The following is an 18,418-nucleotide window of genomic DNA, read 5'->3' as shown; positions in this document are numbered from 1 at the left end:
GTCTTTCTGACCAAGACCAAAGTATTCTGAGTTATTTAAACAAAGAAGGTATAATAGATTCATCTGAATATCTGAAAATTTTAATTGTGCAGGTCATTTTGATAGTCATTGCCTTTAACATATTCATAATAGACCTGTAAATAAGACAACACTATCAGTTTTCTCATTTTAAAGAGCCTGATGGAGTTAAAATGAAGTTAAAGAACTTGCTTAAGTCACATCAATAGCAACAAACATAGCATTAGAAACTGGTTTTCTAACTCTAGACTAAATAGCTGTCAAAATCCTACAGCTATTCCTCAGCGAGAAATGCTTGTTTGGGTGTTGGAAGGGTATGGCCTGAAAAAGACAGGTGGTATATTATAGGGAGAAAAAAAGTGAGTGAACTTTAGAATTAGGAGGCTCTTAGAGACACTACTAAATTTAAAGGCGTCATCTAAAGTTACCCATTTTGCAGTACTTCATAAATCAGAGACTCACAGGAAATAGCCTGCTACTACCTTCCACTCAGAGCCCTGGTGGCACAGCGGAGCTCGACTGCTAACCAAAATATTGGCAGCTCAAATCCACCAGTCACTCCTTGGAAACCCTATGGGGCAGTTCTACTCTGTCCTATAGGGTCGCTATGAATTAGAATTGACTCCACCTGAGGGCAACGGATTTGTTTGTTTGTTTGTTTTAATCATTTTAGTATATAGACCTCCTGCCTATACTCCCTTCCAGGGCAAATTAACCTGCCAACAGCCTACTGACTTGGTAGCTGTGTGACTCACTGCAGTGCGATTAATTACTTTTGTGTGTGGCCTTTCTAGCCATGGTCTTTTAACTCCCACCCAGGTAACTGTGTGATAGGGTAATTGTGGCCTACTAAGGGGAATGGTCAGTTTTACCTTAAAAGAGAGCCAATCTCAAAGCAGAGGGGAGGAGCCCACCATCACCACCAAGGAAGGAGAGACCAGGAGGAGAGACACAGCAGCAGAGACCTGGCAGTAGGAGAGGACTCTGTGGGCTTCCTGGCCCACGGAAAGAGAAAGCTGAGCGCCTTTGGGCAGAAACTGAGGGCCAGGGAGAGGCGTGCCTTCAAGCAAAGCTGGGGAAAGGCTATCCTGATGGAAGAAGTGTATCCTGAGTGTTCTTGAGCCTGAATTGTAACTGTTACTTCCCTCGTAAACCCCATAGTTGTGAGTATAGTCTGTGAGTTCTTTGTGGCCATTGCAATGAATTATCTAACCCAGAAGAGAAGCAGAGTGCTATGCAAGGGATGGTTGGTGTCAGAATTAGTAAAGATGACGGAGAGAGGAGCTTTGTCTGGCCTCCACCTCATGGGAGTCAGCCTTGTGCTGTTGATCTTGGTTCTCCTTCCCCCTGGTGGGGTTGGAGGAGGTCAGACATCGCCCCCATGCCGTTTTCACACTAACGAAGGCCAAAACTGCCAGGGCTTCTACCTGACCCAAAGGCTATCAGTGCATCAGAGGTCAAAGCAGTAACTGATGTGACCTAACCAGATAGGGAATTAGGTCAGAAAGATTCCCTCTCTTTGACTTTGCTCTAACATCTTTCTCCTCAACATGTGGGTCAATGATCGGCAGCATCAAAATCACCTAAATCAAGGATCACATCATCATCAAAATCAAGGGAGACTGTATTAGAAATACAGAATCTTAGGCCTCACATCAGACATACTAAATCGGAATCTGTAGTTTAGCAAGACTCATGTGCATGTTAACATCTGAGAAGCTCAAACTACTAACTTGGTTAGTACTTGCAGCTGAAGTAGAAGTCATAAGGGTGCACTGGGGTGGAAAGGTCACAGGCAAATCCAGCAGAGGAAGACAGAGGGAAGGGACAGATGGAAATGGAGAAGAGATACATAATTAGAGGGACTGTGTGCCTGGTTTGCCTGGCACAGGCTTGGTGCACAATTATTCTCACAATGAATATCAACTGCGCCCTCTTTGACTCCCAAATGTGGGCTGGTTTGGACAATAATCTATATGATAACCCTATATATAACTTAACCTTAGTTAAGGTTAATTCCCGGCATGGATGTCCTATACTTCCTATTCTTGGATTCCTTTAAATCACTGTTTCCCTTATTGTGATGTATCATTCTTATGAAAACTGACGCCTCCCTTCTACCCTCTTTATTTGAAGTAACTGAAGAAAACAAAAAGCTACTGCTTAATTAGTGCCTTACTGTGTGCCAGTCTCAGTGCTGGGTACTTTAATGCATTATATCTAATCCTTGAAGCTGAGTCACTGGGTGGTGTAAATGGTTTATACGCTCAGCTGCTAACCAAAATGTTGGAGGTCTGAGTATACCCAAGGCACCTCGGAAGAAAGGCCTGGTTATCTACTCTGAAAAATTAGCCATTGAAAACTCTATGGAGCACAGTTCTACTCTCACACACAAGGGGTCGCCATGAGTTGGAATCAAACGGGATGGTAACTGGTTAATCCTCAAAGCAGGCCCAGGTAGTCTAATGTGACAGAGGTATAGTCTGGGTCCTGAATGGATGACTTGCCCCAAACTCTACAGATACCAAAGCCCAACTCATACACAGACACAACAGGGCTGACCCCACAGCCTGTGTTTTTCTCTTCCACCACATACCTCTCTAGGATATGATCTCATGTCTCCTGATTCTTCTGGGGACACTGCAAACACCAGCCATGGAAAGAATCCATGCCATGCATGACCATCTCTGAAGGCACAGAACCTCTTTCTGTCTATGTGACACTACCGTCTATTTTTCTGAAAAAATTCTTGGATGCGTTGTAGATATGACTTGAGCGTTGTTTTGTGCATTATAAAAAGCTAAGACACAAAATATTTATTTTTACTCTACCAAAATAACTTTTTCCCAAAAATGTGCCTTTTTTTTTTAGAACTGTCAGGGTGCATGAACCAATTTGCAATAGTAGATACAGTGACAAAACAACCTAAAATAAATTAAACCATGAAAAAGTTTCACATTTATTCATGTACAACTCACTTCAGCTGTTATTTACAACCATTATTAGTAGTGCAAAGTGTTCTATGGTTGAGTGATTCGTGCCATGGAAAACAAATTGCTTCGTCATTTTTATATTAAGAGTCCTACCCCAAAGGCAAATCAAAGCTATGCTCTAAAGAAAATGAGTTTGCCTACATTTTCTGACTTTTAGAAAAAGGAACCATGACAATTGCATTTGTTGATCTTAATAAAAACAAAAATAGTTCTGAATTTCACCTTCTACATGCTTCGTTTTGATACTATTTGTTAAAGGATGCACGTAAGAAGAATGCATTCTAAGGTAGCACATGCCCAGGTTATAGATTCACAGAATCCTGAATTCCAATTCTCTTATTACTTTTACTTATTTTTTCTTTAGTGGGTGTAGAGTGGGAAGAGGAGCGTGGGTACAGTGGGGAGCGTGGCACAATGCTTGCCACATAGTAGGGGCTCCATCAGTACTAAATAAATTGCTCAGTAGATGGATGAAAGGAAGGGAAGAAGGAGGGAGGAATGAAGGAGTAGGGATGTAGGCATATACTCTTTGGTAATCAGACAGAGAATATACTACTTCTAAAATTTAGAATATTAGAATAGCTGTGTCCTTGTTTACTATGATGGATATTAAGATAATTATTTATTACCTGGCACAGATTAAGATTCTCAGACATATAAATCAGAATAGATAAAAAAAAAAACAAGTGCAAGATTAACGGGGAACTGTAGAGAAAACAAGTCACAGCAAGGGAAGGGAGGGATAGGGGAGGAGAGAAGAATCGGTGAGGAGGGGCAGAAAGGGGGATACAGGAGTGGGAAGGAGAGGAAGGGGGAGTGCATGGGGAGGAAAATGGAAAGGGAGGAGAGAGGAGGAAAGTAGGCGGGCAGGGCACATTTCAGTTTGAATGACATAGTCACTTAGAATAGTTATTTGGTTAATACCTGGGTCTCCCAGGCACCCCAGGCAGGGAGCAGAGACTAGGTGGGTTTTTACTCTCTGTTTTATCTCCTGGGCCTTGCATAGCACCTGACCCATAGTGTAGCACTTCTCAAACTATCTGTGGTGAAGAATCTGGTCCTTTAACTTCCGTTATGTCATGGATCACATGGATGAATCTGGAGGGAAGTATGCTGAGTGAAATAAATCAATCACAAAAGGACAAATATTGTATGAGACCACTATTATAAAAACCAAGAAAAGGTTTACACACAGAAAAAAAAACAATCTTTGATGGTTATGAGGAGGGGAGGAGGGAAGGGGTGGAGAGGGGAAATCTCTAACTAGATAGTGGACAAGTGTTAACTTTGGTGAAGGAAAAGACAACACACAATACAGAAGTCAGCACAACTTGACCAAGGCAAAATCATAGAAATTTCCTGGATACATCCAAACACCTTGAGGGAATGAGTTGCTGGTGCTGAGCGCTGGGGACCATGGTCTCAGGGGACGCATACTTCAACTGGTATGCCATAGTTCATAAAGAAAATATTCTACATCCTACTTTGGTGAGTAGCATCTGGGTTCCTAAAGGCATGCAAGTGGCCACCTAAGATACATTCTACTGATCCCAGCACATTCGGAGCAGGGGAGAAGAAGAAAACCAAAGACATAAGGAAAATATTAGTCCAAAGTATAACAGACCACATGAACCACAGCCTCCACCAGCCTGAGCCCAGAACTAGATGTTGCCTGGCTACTACCACCAGCTACTCCAACAGGGATCACAGTAGAGGGTCCCATGCAGAGCAGGAGAAAAAATGTAGACTAAAATTCAAATTCACAAAAAAAAAAAAGAAGAAAACAGACTTACTGGTCTGACAGTGACTGGAGGAACCCCCGAGACTATGGCCCCCGGACACCCTGCTAACTCAGAACTGAAGCTACTCCCGAGGTCCACCTTCCAGCCAAGGATTGGGCAGGCCTATAGGGCAAGCAGTGATGCACGTGAGGAACGTGCTTCTTGGTTCAGTGGAGTGTGTGAGACCAAATGGGCAACTCCCGCCCAGAAGCAAAGATGAGAAGGCAGGAGGGGACAGGAAAGATGGATGAATGGATACTGGGAACTCAGGGTGGAAAAGGTAAGGAGGAGAGTGCTGGTACATTGTGGGGATTGCAACTAATGTCACAGAACAATTTATGTATAACTTTTTTTAATGAAAAACTCATTTATGCTGTAAGCTTTCACCTAAAACCCAATAAAATTTAAAAAAAAATAAGGAAATAAAAAAGGCATATAAAATACAAACCCATTTATTTTATATTTGGATTCTACAGACATGAAATTACTCTGTCAAATTGCTATAAAAGTTTCTGAATACTCTGAATTTCTGTACTTACCTCATCACAGATCATGACAAACAACTTTAAGAACTGCTTCTTGAACTGACCTGGTAGGTACTCATTAAAATACGTAAGATGCATAAGCCATAGAGCCATCAGAACATTTTTTAAAAATCAGCAATGTATTATAGTTACATCATGGTTTTTCCAGAATTTGATCTATTTTAGACAAAAAAAAAATTTTTTTTCACATTTTATTGCCACAACAATTCTGCGAAAATAACAGGATAATTCAAAACACTCCTATAGGTCCCGGGGTGGTGCAAACGGCTTGCATTCGACTGCTAGCTGAAAGGTCAGTGGTTCAACCCATCCAGTGGTACAGCAGAAGTAAAGGCCTGACAATTTGCTTCCATTTATTTAAGATTATAGCCAAGAAAACCCTACGGAGAAGTTCTACTCTGTAACACATGGGGTCACAATGAGTCAGAACTGACTGGACAGCAACTGACAACAACACTCCTTTTTGTAAATGGTTACATTGAGGACAAAGGACAGGGTTTTTTGTTGACAGCCTGGCACTGAGTAGCAGGATAGAATGGGGCCCAGTCCTCTCAACTCCCAGGCCACTGCTCTTTCCATCGGGCTGGTGGCTCTTTTTTCTGCAATCAGATTTGATGGGCAGCATTAATTAGTGAGCTATAAACACTTTTGTTTTCACTTTTGGCTAGCAGATTCCAGGTCATCTCTAATTTACACATTTCAGCTCTGCCGACATTTGCAGACCAATATATATAGATATAGAATTTTTTTTTTATTGTACTTTAGATGAAGGTTTACAGAACAAACTAGCTTCTCATTAAACAATTAGTACACATATTGTTTTGTGACATTGGTTGCCAACCCCATGATGTGTCAACACTCCTCTTCTTGACTTTAAGTTCCCCATTACCAGCTTTCCTGTCCCCTCCTGCCTTCTCGTCCTTGCCCCCAGGCTGGTGTGCCCCTTTAGTCTCCTTTTGTTTTATGGGCCTATCTAATCTTTGGCTGAAGGGCGTACCTCAGGAGTGACTTCATTACTGAACTCAAAGGGTCTCCGGAGGCCGTACTCTCAGGTTTCTCCAGTCTCTGTCAGACTAGTAAGTCTGGTCTTTTTTTTTTTTTTTTTTTTTTTTTTGTGAATTAGAATTTTGTTCTACATTTTTCTCCCGCTGTCTGGGACTCTCTATTGTGATCCCTGTCAGAGCAGTCAGTGGTGGTGGCCAGGCACAATCTAGTTGTGCTAGACTCAGTCTGGTGGAGGCTGTGGTAGTTGTGGTACAGAATGATATTTTAAGAGCTAGTCTTTAATTTGGCTTAGCTGCCATTTCTATATCTATAATGTTAAGATGTATATACTTGCCACAATTAGTCAATGGTTACAAAAAATAAATATAAACTCAATCCAATTCCACTTTTCTTTAAATTGTTAAGTCTTCTGTAGTAACAAATAGTGTCAAAACAAAAAAAAAAGGCAGCTTCAGCAAATCATTGGCACAATGTCCTTTCCAACAACTGATTCAAAGCCATGAAAAAAATAAAAAACACATCCATTCAAAATCTTGGTAACCATTTTTATACTTTTTTTAAAAAGGATATCTTTCTAGTTGTCATCTATCTCTCTTGTCTGGAAAGGTATGTGCCAGTCAATTGAAGTTATCCAGTGGAAGTACAGTGAAACAGGGGTAGACAATAGTGGGTCCTTCCTTCTTCTCTATTCATTTCCATAATTTTAGAATTATTTATCATGAATATGTATTTTTAAAATGAATGTGTAATGTCTTATTAGTAACCCATTGGTGATAGATGAGATTCTAGTAAAGCTAAATCTTTAAATCATGAGTATATATTTTAAAACAAACGTGTAATATTTTATTAAAAATATTTTTTATTATTTTATCAATTGAATTTTGGAAACAAAACATGTAAGGCAGACTCGTAACCCTTTACACAGTTGAGGAAGCTAAAGTGGAAGGGTGGGGTTGAGATTCCAACAGAAACAAGTATAACGCCAAACTCTGTACACTTTCCACTTCACTCTGCCGCAGAACAATAAAAACTAAGCGTACTGTGTTATTCAATGGAATCGCTTGTATTTTTCACTTAGGTATCACAGAATGGATAAATAACAAAACGAACCATGTGAGATAAGTACCACTAATAGTGATACAACACAGAATTCAGGGCAATCACATGCCAAATTTTTCACTCAACTTTGGTCGGAAGTATATTTTATATTTTAATTACTCTACTGAATTTTTGCTCTTTTATGGTAAAATAAGAAAGAGATGTACGTAATCTCTAAGTGGTTAGAGACTGGTGCAGTGAACTGTTAAGATAGCTAGGATTACATACCCCACTCTAGATCATCTTATCTGATAACCAAAAAGATTATAGGATGCCAAAAACGTAATGAGAATAGTTGGCAGATTATAAATCTAATTTTCTACCACAGGTCAAATAGTACATACCTTGCTTCTAATTGCTAATTCTCCAAAACCCAAATATTCAAAATAAGAGTTACCAATCATGTCATGTTAGACCCTGCACTTTTATTTTTCTTGACCAGTTAAAACCTAGCGTATAAATTGTAAGAAAGATGGACCACTAAGGAAACAAATTCTTGGGGTCAAGAAGAACACAGGTTAAAATTCCAGACTCAAAATAAGCCTTAAGAGGACAATTTGGGAATGATGCTGTTAGGTTTTGTAACAAAAAATGAAAAAAAAAAAAAAAAAATCACCCTTCCCCCAATATCCCTGTGAAGAATGGTAACCAGAGGAAAAAACTAAAAGCAAAGAAGATCTCTGATATCCTCTATTTGGCAGGTGTTAAAGAGCAGCACATGTCTCTTGCTGATATGGGTAACAGTTATCCCTGGGGATCTTATTACCCAAAAGTTTAAAAAAAAAAAACCAAGTTCGTTATCACCCTTAAATTTCTTACTTGCTTAGAGCAATTTCTAGAGAGAGGTTATACATATGTATCATTCTCTAATAAAGCCATGGTTTCTGGGAATTTCTAAACTTCTTCCAAAGCACAGGAAAGCATTATAAGTGGTTTTTCTTTTTTTAATTGGAGTAAAAATTATTAGACAAATTTCAAAGTTACAAGCACTGTCAATCGGTCATTTTCTTATTAACTTTTTAAGTACCCTGAGTTTTGTTCCACAAATCATTGTATTAGCCATATGGTAATGCAGATTGCTGCTCTTAATGTTAATTATACAAAGCTAAACTTAATAATACTGTAGTTAGATTAATATCATGATTAACAGAGAAAATATTGAAGTTGTCAAGGATTTCATTTTACTTGGATCCACAATCAATGCCCATGGAAGCAGCAGTCAAGAACTCAAATGACACATTGCATTGGGCAAATCTGCTGCAAAAGACGTCTTTAAAGTGTTAAAAAGCAAAGATGTCACTTTGAGGACTAAGGGGTGCCTGACCCAAGCCATGGTATTTTCAATTGCCTCATGCATGTGAAAGCTGGACAATGAATAAGGAAGATCAAAGAAGAACTGATGCCTTTGAATTATGGTGTTGGCAAAGAATACTGAATATACCATGGACTGCCAGAAGAATGAACAAACCTGTCTTGGAAGAAGTGTAGCCAGAATGCACCTTAGAAGTGAAGATGGTGAGAATTCGTTTCACGGACTTTGGACATGTTATCAGGAGGGACCAGTCACTGGAGAAGGACATCATGCTTAGTAAAGCAGAGGGTCAACGAGAAAGATTTACACAGTAGCTACAACAATGGGCCCAAACACAGCAGCCATTGTGAGGATGGTGGAGAACTGGGCAGTGTTCCGTTCTGTTGTACATGGGGCTGCTATGAGTCAGAATCAACTCAATAGCACCTAACAACAACACAACGAAAGTTGGCTTTTACTAGAAGATATGTGATTCTGTCATAAACAAAGTAATAGTTTTTAAAGTGTTTTCAGTTACACGAAGGTATGCATGTGTTTTCAAAGCATAGTATTACACAGAAATATAAAATCATACATAGGCAGGCATTCGGGACCAATACATGAAAACCTTTTTCAACAGGTCACAAACTTTTGAATATCTTTTAGTATATTTTGACATTTTGGTTCAGATATTGAGCCCATTGATTCCTTTTAAGATCTGATTGCAAACTTTCATTTCTCTGGCTCTAATTTTCTTTTCTTTGTCTATAAAGTATTCAATGAAATCTGTGAATGAAGATACATACAGAAAGCAGCAAGTTCCCTAACCAGTAATGGTATCCTCACTTTTATAAAGGAAAAACTCTGATGACATCTCCACCCACCAAGCCTGTTTTTATCTGCAAGTAAAAAGACAACAGAGTCAGAGAACGTGAAGGTATTTTCTAAAGTTTAGAGGATTATGCCCACCATTTCCTAACCTAAACGTTATGAACCCAGACGGGTTCACACGAAGATCGAATGTTAGAAAGGCTGCTGATGTTTAATTAAGCATCTCCCAAACTTTGAGGTAAAAGGAGAGGACGCATGTATAGAATAACTGCTTTTGAAACACCAGTCAAAGAAAGAAGAAAGCAAAGAAAGAGAAAGCAGTAGCTCAGAGATTTAAATTAAAAGATGCGTGGTGGTTAGTGGCTGCTTTATTTATTAAGCACCTTGTGCAGTACAAGTTTCTTCATATTAGTTATCGCCTTTACTTTGCAAAACAATTCCATAAAATAGTTACTATTATCGCTGTATTACAGATCAGAAAAATGTGTTTATCTGCTAAAGCCTTCCTCAATGAACTCCCCCACTTTGTCACCACGTCCGCCTTTCTTTCAGTATTATCTCTTGTACTAACCTTCACCATAGCACTTTACACACTAGTGCACTATGGGGTTAAGAGTAACTTTGCAGTCAGAAGAGCAGATTCAGAACCTGTCTCTGTCACTTACAATATGTGTGGTTTGAACATAATCTTTCTGAATCTCAATTTCTTCATAGGGAAAACGAGCAGCTGTACTACCTACATTATAGGACAATTGTTACGATTAAATTAGTTAATGTCAGCAGAGCATCTAGCCAAATACTTGGTCCATATCAAGGAAGGGCTCAGTATCATCTTTGAGAGGAGGGACAACCTCTGATTTTCTTCATGTCCCTGTAAGTGTGTGCCTATGCAGAAACCGGCACATAGCAGGGACTTTTAAATTAAATGTTGAATGAATGGCAAATGAATGAATGGACGAATAACTTTCTGAATCCCAGGACAACATTTTTTATAATAATGCTCCCTTCAGTTGTCTATCGTTTTCCTCTTCTTGAAGTGGGCTAAAAGAAAACCCATCGAGTCAATCCTGACTCATAGTGACCCTGGAGGTAGGACAGAGCAGAACTGCCCCATACGGTTTCCAAGGAGCAGCAGGTGGATTTGAGCTGCCAACGTTTTGGTTAGTAGTCGTAGCTCACTGTAGCTCTTAACCACTGCGCCACTGTGAAACACCACTAGATGTAATAGTAATTACATGCGTCTTGCAGTGTTCTGTGATAATTAAATGAGATAATGTGTATAAAAAGGTATATTGTGTAAGGGTAAAATTAAGAAATTTTCTTTGAGGAGAAAGGAGGTAGTGGTGGCGGCTGCCTCCCCATCACCTCCTTCTTGAAAACATAATAGCCAATCAAGAGGTCCAACCTTTTGATTTTCCAATACAAGGTCGAGGACTTCCGACCCTTGAAACTGCAAATGTGTAACTACAGAGTTAGTTCAAGGCTCTTTCTCACACGGTAAATAGGCAATCACAAGTCGCATCATCCATTTAGCTCTCAAGGAGATAAAAGATATCGTAATTGTTATTTCTTTTATTTACTGTATAAATTTGTGTGAAATTCTGTCCAGATTTCACATTCATGTCACCTTACATGGAAGTAAATCTGATAATAATAAATTGTGTTCTCTCTCTTTCTTTTATATTGTTACAAAGGGGTTTTTTTGTTGGCAGGACTCTTTTATTTCCCCAACAATGATAAACTGTACAGCCCAGACAAATGTTACTTGTTATTTTAATTATTAACATTTCAGAACTACAGCGGTAGAACATTATGCCAATTATCCAGATTAAAAAGACAATAAAATACTCTTGTCTCTAACTGATTGGGTAATTTCTACAAAAGTGGTTTCCCCCAAATTCAGCTGAATAGATACCATTTCCTTTGTATCGAGTTTATTTTTATCATATACTAATGCTGACAGCAAAGCACACAGGTTCCCTAAACCAAAAAACCAAACCCGCTGCCGTCCAGTCAATTCTGACTCATAGTGACCTTACAGGACAGAGTAGACCTGCCCCATAGGGTTTCTAAGGCTGTAATCTTTACAGAAACAGACGGTCAGACTGTCACATCTTTTCTCCCATGGAGCAGATGTGTCTGAACAGGTGACCTTTTGGTTAGCAGCCAAGTGCTTAACCCCTGCACCACGAGGACTCCAAAGTTTCCCTAGTCAGAAATTATTAAATTTTAGGACTGTCAGACTCCTTTGAAGGAAAGATATATATTTGTCCAATCATATTAAATATATACATGTCAAATTTTCACATACTCTAATTGTTACATACAAATATTAAAGATGAAACAACACATACAGGGTAATCTAAAAAATGCTAAAGAAATTTTGAAATGCCATGCCATAAAATGTGACCTTCTAAAGTAAACTACATGATGAGTAACTTTTTTAATTAAGTGTAATTATTCATTTTTATGACTTAAAGATCAAATGTAAGATGTCTAAAATCAAATTCATTCCTCCTCTCTCCGCACTCCCCGACATTACTGCCACCACTCTCCTTACAAACTCTTCTTGTGATTTACTTTCTCTATGTCTAGTAATGGCACCCCTGCACTTCTAGGCATGAAGGTTCTTTCTTTACTGCTACCCAATAACTAACCAAGTCTATCCTCTGTGTTTGCTTTATCTCATTGCATCCCACAAGACGAGGCGTTGGTGGGTCCATGGTGGACATCTCGCCTTCCATGTAGGAGACCTGGGTTTAATCTCTGGCCAATTCATCTCAAGTGCAGCCACCACCCACCTGTCAGTGAATGCTTGCCTGATGTTATGATGTTGAAAAGGTTTCAGCTAGGCTTTCAGAGTAAGAAGAACTAGGAATAAAGGCCTGACAACCTACTTCTAAAAATTAGCCAGTGAAAACCCTATGGATCATAACAGTCTGATCCTCAACCAATCATGGGGATGGTTCAGGACTGGGCAGTGTTTTGTTCCACTGTGTACGGGATTGTCATGAGTCAGAAGTTGTCTCCAGGGCAGCTAACAACAATAACACTACAAGATACTATGATTTTCTATCTATGGGTCATGCCCACCAGACTGTCTTGTGAAAGCTGAACTTTAGCATTTTGCTCTGTAATGCTTATCATGTAACTTGGTACCTGCCACATAGCAGAGGTCAAATATATCTTGGTTGAATAAAGTAACAAATAAAATTCCATAGGTTATACCTTTGTGATTTCTCTCCCATCCATTCTCTACTTTCAGTTCTCAGTGCCCTATGCCAGTTTGGGTTCTTAGTCCTAATCACTTCCACTAACTGTTGACCTTACTTATATTCATCCTAATCCACACTTGTACAATACATCTCCACAGAGCTCTGCTCCCATCATAGCACTCCTGGGTCACAAATATCCATTGGCTTCCAACTGCCCTCAGAAGTATATATCAGCATATGTATATACCCCAGCCTGACATTCTGGTCTTTCTACAACCTAATTTCAACAGCTGCTCCAGCCATCTCCACACACCACGCTACCTACTCATCTGTTTACATGCAATGAGAATGCAGATTCATTTAGCATCTTACATGTTGTCCTGAGATATACAAAGGCAAACTTCCAGAATACAAACAGAAGATTTTTACATCAGCATAAATCTTAAAATTTAAGAAAGAGAAGAGAAATCTTTGCTATTTGACAGTTTTCTAAAGTGGCCTTTCTAACCTAACAATACGTCTTAGGATTCGATCTTTTATAAATGTTCAAGTTGAACTTCAATTTCATTTTTAAAAGCAAATACAAAAGGTGTTCATATCATAGTATCACCTTTTGTGCTGAAGGATTTTATTTTCAATATTTTCTATCATACACCTGTCAACTGTTAACCATATTGAGCAGTTTTAGAAACTATGCCCAGTTAACATGAGAACTGACCAACATGAAAATCATGTATTAATGCCTCCCGTGTGTGCTTGTTTGTTGAAAGTTCCCTAGCAGATGCGGTGGTGTGAATTTTTTGTGCCATTGCTTTCTCTTTTTTATTTTCTCTGGATTTGTCATGCAAAAGCTCAGATCATTTTTAGATCACCTACCAATATTCAGAATCATCAAGAAGACCCTGACGTCCTGAAGATTTTTATTCTTAAACTAACCCCTCGACTTTTCAAATGACAGACCAAACCTCTGAGACCATTCAAAAATGGAACCACTTGTCTTTCTAGGATTCCTGGAATAATGGCTTCAAGGGATAATTAGGTTTTGGAGGATGACCTAGGCTTCACGAAATAATGCTGTGACAGAAGAGAAGGGGTCCAAACCAAATTTGCCTCAGGGAAGCAACAAATCTTGACCAGTCTTCAGCATACAGCGTTTGGCTCTAGTTCAATCGTCACTGTATTTCCAGAAGAAATGAGCACAGAAGACAGAAAATAGAAAATTCTAAGTGACATAACAAGTTGAGTTTTGTTACTGTTGTTTTTTAAACTGGTTAGGAACATCTCTAATAAAACTTTGTTTGAGGCAGAGAATGGGGGAAATTTCTGTCTTGCTTTAATTATTGATTTTTTTATTTGTACACTTTATTCTGTTGTCTCAGCAAATGCCCATATTTTCTTAGCCTTCCTTCTCCTTTCCCAGTCCTCTTTGATCAATCCTGTGCCTAGCATCATATGATGAACCCTTAGTTTCTCTATATTAAAAAAAAAGGTCGCTGATTTCTCTCATTTTTGCCCAAAGTCTATCAGGAGAGAGAAACTGCTCTAGTTTGTTTTCTGAGGTTCAGGGGGTGAGGCGGGGGAGGGAAGCAACACATTTGCCTCTTTCTCTTTGTAAGTTTTAAGAGTTCTACCCTGAAAAACAGATAGAAATCACTAAAAAGAGATGGTTAGAATAATTTGTTTACTGAGAAGGGCTCCTTGACTTCCTGCTTTGTCTCCATTTTCTTCAGCACACCAGGCTTCTGCATAGTTACGGCTCGAATGTTATTATGCCAGGTGTGACCCTTAAGGTTTTGTGTGTACTTCCTAACATAAGAAGAGAATAATTTTATGTAACATTTTAATACAATTGTTCCTTCAAGTTCAAGACCTTGAGAGAAAAGAGATGCATGTGTGATCTGTGCTCTGTTTTTGCAGCAATACTCAAGTCTCTTCCATGCTGATAAATTAAAGCAGCAAGCTTCAAATGGCAATTAAATAATTTTTATGTTAATGGCTATATTTAGCCTAGACTGTGATTTCAGTTGTAGTGTTTAGTACATTAGTAACCTAGGATTTTGCACATGAGAAACAAAACCCAGTTTCAAAGACACATTATAAGTACATAGCCATGATCAAAACAATTGAAAAACATGATAAATCCAGCATGATACAATTTTCACCATGAATACTTTAAATGAAACATACACATTCAGGGTACTACCCATTCTTAGTCATAACCACACAGATTACATATTAACAATATAATATGTAAAAATCTATATATTCTTGCACAAGTCTTTTTATTTTTGATATGTATTAAAGTGTTCTTAGAAGTAATTAAGTTTTTGAAGGACTAGACATTTCCACAATAGATATTAGTATCAAATGTTTCAGTTTCATCACAGGGCTACCAGTTTTAAAGTTAAAAATAAATACAACCCCTTAGTAATTATAAAAGGATCTGTACAAATACAAATGAAGAAAAAAACTAAATACATCCATAGAGACAGCCCCCACAGAACCAATTCCATCTGAGGCATGCAACAGAAAATCCTGAAAGATTTACACTTTGTATATGCTTTATGCTGACAAGTTGAAGCAACAGCACCAAAAAGAATAGCTAAATACACTACTCTTCCCCCAAAATACCCTCACATCATATTATAAGTACATTAAAAGAAGTACACGACCTGCCTACTTCAAAAAGGATTTAAAAATCTATACATTATTGAAAAAGAACATTTGCAATTCTAAAATGAAATTTGATCACTTTCAGTGTTGAAGAAATACAGTCACTCTGCTTATAGATTTTTTTATGATAATTTTTTTCTCTTTATAGAATTTTAAATTTAAATGCACAAAAATCTAGGGTAAATAAAATTCCAAAAACATATAATACATATTTTATTGCTCATCTAATGTCATGCTCCCAGAATTTTAGACAGATGTTGCAGAAGTATCTAAATTTTTTTCTCAAGTTTCTTATCTGGTCCACCCTTCAAATGCCACCTAAACTAGGAAAAAAATTGGCATTCTCATCAGAGGCTCCTGCTGTCATTCTACTGCTGCATGGGACAGTCTTTAACAAGACTTAGACAAACCTCACTCATTAATATTTCACTCTAGTTGAGCTGACACTTACTGTGAATTCTGCTCTTCAACTTAAATACCAGTGTCTGTGGCAGGCCAATTCTATCATTGCAGATACAGCATCCCTCAGGTGAGGTCCAACCTTTCTCTCGAAGTGCACCCAGGGATTAGTATGACTTCCCCTAAATTCTCTCCTCTGCACAGTAAGAGCTAATCTTTCCTGTATGAAGCAGGAGATGGTGTTGCTATGACAACAGAGCACATTCTAGCAGTGGGACTACTGAGATGAGCCTTCAAAGACTCAGGGAAACACGCACTCAGTCTTCCTCCAGGGCTATGGGCTTCTTCCTTCAGGATTTAATTCCCCAACAAGTTTACTGACAGACTGGGTTATTGATTATCTATGCACTTTGCTACAGGGAGATTACTGGTTAAGAACAGGGCTAGAAGATCACAGAATTATTTAATAAAAGTGACATTCTCAGTTATACTAAATTCCCAGTTGTAAACGCTCTGTATAGTAAGTGTTTTAAGAGACTACTCCCACTCAAATTTAAAGCATTCAGCTTACTATAAGTTTTTCTAAAATGATAATAACGTATTAAAAAACAGCATTATCTAGGGAAAGCTTTACCTTTTTGTTTGTTTGCACCTCATCACCTCTGTATCAACTCGAAGGTTAGATACAGTCGCACGTGTACACACATACACATCCATTTTCTCTCTAGCATCAATGTCTGGAGCCTTGAGGTTTCAGAGTGGGGGAGGGGATATGCTAACAAAAGCAATCCTTGCAGTCACATTTTGCATACATATATTAGCCAGAGAATAATCACAATAAGCACTAATCATTTAGAAAAATAATCATAAGTGGAATTAAAGTGCCTATGCAACAGCAGAAGAGATCTAGTATCAGGTCGTATCGCATGATGGCAGATTTTATAGAATATTCTCAAACACAGCAGTTAATTTTTTTGGAAAATAATGAACACATATATTATTATTTATTTGAAATAGCTGAGAATACATTTTAATAGCTCTGCCAGTGCAGTGTTTTGGACATTCACTTTTCTTCAGAAACATTGCTGTGAATTCAAACACAGCCTTTCCTGTCATTTGATATGTCAAGGAAAGGACACGGGCTGGAGAAGCTCCCCCCTCTAAGCAGCAGAGGTTCCGTTTACTAAATCACTGTGAATGAGGTTTTCATCCACGGACTCATTCTCAACTCTTCTCTTTACTCCTTGATTTCCCCATTATCTCTTCCATTTCTCAATCCTTTCTGTCAGGAGCAGCTATTACTACATACCACCCTTCCCCCACACTAGGCTGTAAAATTACTCTCTTTTGTGGCTGAAGCAATATACTCTACATCATCTACATCTCCTCTTTCAAGTGCAGAGAAAACATAACTTTATGGATGTTTCTGTCACTCAGAGCTGAAAGAATCTATAGGTTAGATGGATTCAAGTGTCCTATTGGCCTTTGAGCAAAATGACTGGGATATCTTCAGTTACTTCTGGCTAATCACATTAGATGTGTTTTGAAAAGCATTACGACGTTACCTAGAATTTTAACATTGCAAATAACGCATGTATTTACATTTAGTAGAACACATAAATAAGCATGGTATTTTTCAACTCATTTTGATTTGTGTTTTTGATGTCTATCATAGTCAAAAATAGCAGTTGAATTTGTCTAATGTGAGTCTTGGTCTGTATCTCCATGATACATATGTATTCACCTCACAGATACATGGAGAACATTTTTTGTCTCATGATCCTCTTCCCTGAGCTTGTTCTGAAAATGTATTCTCATAATTCAAAAAGTTATAGCACCTGTGTTCACTATGCTCATTATTATCTAATTAGTAAAGGGCTTTTTTTTTTTTTAATTTTTCACACTCATCTTCAGGGAAACTGGATAAATGCCAAAACATGTAAACAACATATGCTTTACTTTCAAAATCAACCAACTGGAATTACTTATTTCTGAAGAATCGCTTAGCTAAAAAACATGTTGAAGAAATAATTTCCTGCTTTAAATAGGTAATGTTTACCATCTGCTATTCCTTTTAGACTACCTAGAGATCAATAATATTATAGATTTGCCATCCCCCCTCAAAAAGACAACATTATTAATAAGAAAAGTTTTTTAAGTAGGTCATGCTGAGTGTGCCACAACTTAGATTTGAATTTTGAAAACAATTTATAACCAACTAAGATTATATGTATGCCAGGAGTCACTACTGTAAGAAATTTAAGAGTTTTAAAATTTTCTCCTATATATTATTTTTTATGAGCCCCTATTTTTCTATATAATAATCAGCATACCCAGGACACTAAAATAATATGTTCGTCTTAGGGGAGACGGAGATAGGGAATGTAAGGGAAATAGCATTTTTCTCACAACCAGGGTGGAGAAGGAACCCCAAGGCAGATCTGAGGAAAGAGGCTGAGATTCTGAAGCTCATGGCAAGGGGGGTGAAAGGAGGGTCAAGAATCATTTTGTCTCAGAAGTCTCCTCTTTCATAGAAAGGTTTGGGCACAGTCTAGAGTTGAGTACAGAC

At 38.3% G+C, this 18,418-nt stretch overlaps 1 protein-coding gene across 11 annotated transcripts in view; it reads right to left on the bottom strand.

The window, feature by feature from the left end:
• The window catches only part of NOL4 (nucleolar protein 4), a 392,270-nt gene that overhangs the window by 188,172 nt on the left and 185,680 nt on the right, over nt 1-18,418 (bottom strand). For 2 of the 11 annotated variants that reach the window (XM_004386886.2, XM_023741178.1), the window contains exon 1: nt 15,902-16,187. The exons of the other annotated variants lie outside the window; for them this stretch is intronic. The gene's annotated coding sequence lies outside the window, so the exon portion shown is untranslated. Of the gene's footprint in view, nt 1-15,901; nt 16,188-18,418 lie in introns of those variants that run through there. 11 annotated transcript variants of the gene reach the window in all.

This window comes from Trichechus manatus, unplaced genomic scaffold (genome assembly GCF_000243295.1).
Source record: "Trichechus manatus latirostris isolate Lorelei unplaced genomic scaffold, TriManLat1.0 scaffold00175, whole genome shotgun sequence".
Classification (NCBI taxonomy): domain Eukaryota; kingdom Metazoa; phylum Chordata; class Mammalia; order Sirenia; family Trichechidae; genus Trichechus; species Trichechus manatus.
The sequence above is the reverse complement of the archived record's forward strand: the minus strand, read 5'-3'. Positions and strand labels throughout refer to the sequence as shown.